Genomic DNA, 6,000 nt, shown 5'->3' with positions numbered 1-6,000 from the left:
ATACATGAATAAATTGTGTACATGGAGGTTCTCTAAAGAAGCAGCTAGTTGATAAAATTGATAAGCAAGCCACCCAATTTGATTCTATGCACTTGTATTTTTCTCTCAATAGGTGACTTCAATTCTTGTGTCGTTATTGTTATGCTCATAGTAAGCTCAAAAAGGAATTTATGCCACACATTCTATATAGCTCTTTGTGAATCATTAGAAGGTAAAAAATGCTAGAAAAAGGAATAAATATCATCAAAAGCAGCTGGTGAATGTGAAGACAATTGTATTGCCTTAAAATTGTGGTAAACACAATAAAGATAATAATTTTGACAAAATTTAATGTAATTAACAACTAGAAAAATATAACAATGAGTCATTTAAAGAGGAAAAAATTAAGAAAACCTTCTCAAATTTGTAAGTGTCACAGACAATAAGCCATACATATAGATATTAATTTTGGTGATAATTCTAAATTACTTTTAACTCATGTATTTAGCTTTATTTCAAAAAGTATTTTCTCAAAGACAAAGCAATAAGATGGTATGTTGTTAAATTCAACCATGGATTTAACTATACAATAAATATATTAACACTTTAGAAGTTTGTAATGAAAAAATGGGTGGAAAGTGGGAGTTATTTTCTGCTAAATTTTCTTTGAAAGTTGGCAAACTTGAGTACACATGAGAGGATAATGGAAAAGCTATGTAAATATAGAGAGTGATTTGCAAAGAAGGGGGTAGTCAGTATAGATCAGGGTTGTGTCAAAGCAGTACTAAGCATAAATGATAACTCCAAATGAAGCAGTAGGAGAAACCTTAGCCATTCATAAGGTAGTATTAAAAACAGTAGCAATGATGTCATACACAAGTAAAGAAATAATGTAATATCAACCACTCCAATAATATATGGGGTAGTGTTAACGATCATAACAAAGTTATCCATGCAAAAATTCCATTGTATTACATCAACATTAATAGATATAATCATACATCTTCCACCCAATGGCTCGTGGAAATAGTGAGGAGAGAGAAATTTATCTTGTTTTAGCAGATAATTTCTTGCATAGTTGTATTCTCCTTCTAATAACCAAGGTAGAAGTCATCACATGTATTAGGGAGAGTATTAGGGGTTCTAGTAGCAACAAGATTTAGCTAAAACTTGGTTGTCATGGCCTATTTTAACCAATTGATATTGTAGCCTATGAATGAGAATACTTGGTTTGTATGTCTATATTGATAATTATAACTATTGGCTAAAGGTAGATTCATGAACAATTGCGTTTAGCTTCTCCTCTTGTAGGCTATCTGCAGTGAGTCCCAAGTCATGATGATCTTGAGTGGAATGCCCTTCCCAAAGAGGATCAAGGTGGTCTTATTGTAGCTTTTGAAAGTGAATTATCAGGCTTTGGTAGAGAGGAAGACATGATATTTCTGTGTTGATCAATGTCGTTAAGAGGAGTGTCCATTGTAGATCTATGCATAAAACCATCATTTTTATTACAAGACTGGGCATCCTCTTGTTGTATGGGGTTAACTACGATTGGGATAACTGGCATGTAATGGTTAACTAATGTGCTATCTTTTTGTTTTTTACTAATAATGAGTTGATGATATGCAGATTGGAACTCTGGGAGTTGAGGAGAAGGCATTGGCATAAATTATTCTCTAGGTCATTTTTCGTTTACATAGTGTTATAGTTAGTTTTCCAATAAGCCACTATGGATCCCTTGTAAATAATCATAGAGAACGCACCTTATAGCAGGTCATGCAATAAGTGATAGCCACCACTCATAGACTAAAGGGGGGCTAAGTGTAAAGAGGGGCCTCCAGTTTTTGGCACCAATAAGCAATAATAAAATTAAACACCAAACTCCATTAGCCGTGGAGTTTGAGCCTACAATATGTAGGCCATTCATGCACAAGATTCTTTTCTCTTCACTCTTCTGCTATGCTATGTATTCACAAATCAAGTCTACATCTCCTTATCTTACAATCTTTCACTATCAAGTCTATTCTATATGTGTGTGTGTGTGTGTGTGTGTGTGTGTGTGTGTGTGTGTGTGTGTGTGTGTGTGTGTGTGTGTGTGTGTGTGTGTGTGTGTATGGCGTCCTAGTCTAGATGTGTGTACTCAGGTTTTGAGAGAGTTCTAGGAGAACAATTGCTTGAACAATTCAAATTTCCTCACACACATTCCCGTCGAGAGAGTTTTTGGGAGAATGATTAATACAAATTTCCTCACACAGATACCCATCAACCTCTCACCATCTCTCCCAAAGCCCAAGTACACACACCTAAACTAGGACACCATACACACACACACACACACACAAACACACATAGAATAAACTTGATATTGAAAGATTGTAAGAGAAGTAGATATAGACATGATTTGTGAATACACAACATACCATAATAGTGGAGAGAAAAGAATCTTGCACATGAATGGCCTCTTTCAATTTTTCTAGTAGATACTAGATCATTCACTTTGGGAATAGGAAATCTATTCTTAATGATGATCTTGTTTAGAACCGTGTAGTCAAAACACATACCAAAGATTCCATTTTTTTCTTAACAAGAAGTACTAGACCTTTGTATGGTAAACTATCAGGTCTAATAAGTCCTCGATCAAGTAAATCTATGATTTGGTTTTGTATATCCCTTTGTGCGGTTGGGTTTACATTATTGGGTACTATATAAGGTGGTTCATTACTATCAATTTTATGGTGTTTAGCATGCAATGGTGGTATTCCAGGAGGCAAATCATGCATGAAACAATGTCTGAACTGTGAGAAAAAGCATCATGTGAAGAGTTTTGAGAGGTTTTAGTTCGAGCAGAGAGTTGGTTTGCAAACAAATATGTTTTTTCTTGCTTTTGAATTTTTCATTTGGATTGAGTGTGAGAAAGTAGTGGAAATTTTTGATGTTCTAGGATTGATTTGATAGAGTAGGTTTTGTTTTCATGGGTGATCAGAGTCAAAGTGTGTGTTTTGTAATTGATTGGTGGATTGAATTTGTGTCAAAAAGGCATCCCCAAAATCATATAAATACCATGCTGTGGTGCAAAATTCAACAATAATTTGAGTTTTACAATTGAAACATTGATTGTTAAAGACAATCTTTACTTTGTGAGGTGAAGAGAGTTGAGAGAGAGAGAGAGAGAGAGAGAGAGAGAGAGAGAGAGAGAGAGAGAGAGAGAGAGAGAAAGTTGTTGTACCAATTGTGTAGAGATGAAATCATGGCTCCTACCATCATCTAAAAGAATTGAGATATCTTCACCTTTTAATTGTGCCTCTGACTTTGAGCAGAGTGTGTCTCAAAGATATAGGATTACCTAGAGTAGGATTTTTATGGAATCATACTCGGGATCATAGCCCTCACCATAATTGAATTCAACTTCATTGTCATTAGGAATAGCATCTTCAATGAGGTTAATTTGTACATTGTTTGGTCTGTTCTTATTGAATGGTCTTTGTTTGTGGTTGCATGTGACTCCATTAGGTTGGCGATTGGTATGGCCATTGTGCTTAGCAAGGTTGTTTGTGCACTTATTTGCATAGTGCCCAAAATGAAAACATTTGAAACATTTCACCTTTTTATTACCATTGGAAGGTTGATTAGGATGTTGATTGTTGGAAGGATTTTGGTTGTCCCTCTACTGCATTTGGTTGTTGCTGTTTCTAGGAGGTTGAGAGGATGTAGCAGAGTTGTCTACGTCTCTTGAAGAAAGTACGACTCTGGTTTTTCTTCCTGTCAAAGTTAGGAAAGGAAGGAACTCTCTTGTTACAGTTAGTGTTGCTTGGTTGATCAAAATGGATTTAATGTCCTTGAGTGCCAAATTGATGGCTTTTGATGTGAATCTGACTCACACATGTCTACTTCAACACCAATTTGCAGTGCTAACCCATATAGATACTTATGATTTAATTTACTGCGGTTGACATGTTCGATAGCTTGAAGCTGAATGAGACAATTCCAAAAATGGTCAGTGTAAGCATGTACATCTTCATTTCTACCTTGGCAAATTAAATCCCATTGGCAACATGCTTTAGCTTTGTACTTTGTGGGTAAGAAATAGAGTAGAAAGAACTTCTTGAATGTATGCCATGTGTGAGATATTCTACCGTGTTGTTTAGTGGCATTCCACTATAGTGTAGTGCTATCAATGAGGTGATTTGATACACATTTGACCATGTCATGCTCGGAAAAGTCTTCATCATGAAAATAGTCTTCTAATGGCTAACCCATGCCACTAATGTTCTAATATCTTTAGTATCGTCAAAATCCTTGAATGTGAAAGCTTTTCTGCTAATTTTGTTTTGCTTAGAGCAGGTGAAATTTTGGTGCGGACAGCATGCAATAGCTTATCTTCTAATTCTTATCTTTGCATGTGCTTATATAAGTGATTGTTGCAAATTTGCAAGCTCTTCAACAATAGAGGGTGATTGTGGGAGATGGGCCATGATAGCATACCTTTTCTTTTCTCTTTTTATATTTTTTCTCTTTTTTGGATAATTTTAATTACAAACACACATATATATATATTTATTTATTTATTGTTTTTATTATTTTTTAAAATGTCTATATATGATTGATATGAAAAATATTAAGAAAATAAAATAAATAAACAAATAATATGTACTTAGCTCTATGGTCGATGATGATGTCCCAATTTAAAGTATCGTACCAAGGCACGATTGAAATTTGCAAGGGATGGAGCATGTTAGTGTGTGAAAGAAGAGAAATCAAACTTATGTTTTCATTTGAACTTCCTTTTTTTCTTTCTTAGAAGGTGATCACCAAGGCATCCAATTTTTTGGATGTCGTTGCCTAGTAATTACTGGCTAGCATGATCTTGAATATATTCACTGCTGCTAGGATTTTGAAAACCACGAAAAACACAAGGTTTAGAATACTTGAATGTTTTTCTGATGTGTCAATTACTTCTTTTGAAGCCACAGAAGATTTGATTTTGAGCCTCCAAAAAGGCGTGGGTTAAAATTGGTAGTTGACCATGGGTCTGCCAAAGTTGTGTGGCCAATAAATAATTTTTTTGAAGATTAAGTGGCCAAAATATTTGAGTTGGGTAGCCAAAGCTGTTGGTGATGGGTGGCCAAAAGAAATAAAGAAAAATTATTTATTTTCTTCTTATATCTGGCAACTGACCAAGAAATTGAGGCGAGTGGGGGTGATTGCACCCTTAAGGACTATGGTCTTAGCAACTATAGGTGGCTGACCATGGAAATTCATTGAGGCAAATGGGGGTGACTGCACCCTTAAGGACTATGGCCTTAGCAACAATGGGCGGCCGACCATGGAACTTTATGGGAGGCCACACTTTTTTTCTTGTAAAAATAGGTTTGAAAGAGCCCTAAAAAAACCGCAAGTAGTGAGCAAAGAGAAGAAAACGACAGTGCAAGGGAGTTTGTGTTGATGGTGTGTGATAGGAGAAGATTTGACCCGGGTCCACAACCAGGGAAAGAACCAATAGCCCAGAGCAACCACATTGATGGATTCAGTATAAAGATTGAAGGAGGGTGCCCGTGCATGTGCTAGGCTTCTCCAATTTGTTTCTTTATTATTTGTTTTGTTCTTTGGAAGCAAGATGGTGCAGTACAATCTTCAAATTGGGGATTTGTGATGCAACTTGATCTCTCCCAAGATGTTCAGTTGCCTGCTGGCTCCCGCTATCAAACTTCAATTTCTCTTTTAGAATAACTTAAAATCTCTTGCAAGCCGTTTGTTGACTTATCCCTCCTTTGAAATCTTGCTTCTCATTGTTTGTCTCTTTACCTACGTTGGATTCTCATTCATTCAATATCTTCAAAATCTCTTGCTTCTTCAATTCTCGTTCTCCCACTGTCACAATCCACCACAAGATTTAACCATTAAATTGAATTTAGACGTGACCCAATTGTACATCTACCTAACCACCCTCTATTGCTAAACAACTCGCAAATTTGCAACAATCACTTAAATATGAGCGCATGCGAAGATAAGAACTAGAAGATA

Source organism: Adiantum capillus-veneris, chromosome 5, assembly GCF_014529385.1.
Source record: "Adiantum capillus-veneris isolate H3 chromosome 5, ASM1452938v2, whole genome shotgun sequence".
Lineage (NCBI taxonomy): Eukaryota > Viridiplantae > Streptophyta > Polypodiopsida > Polypodiales > Pteridaceae > Adiantum > Adiantum capillus-veneris.
This window is presented reverse-complemented; position numbering follows the sequence as displayed.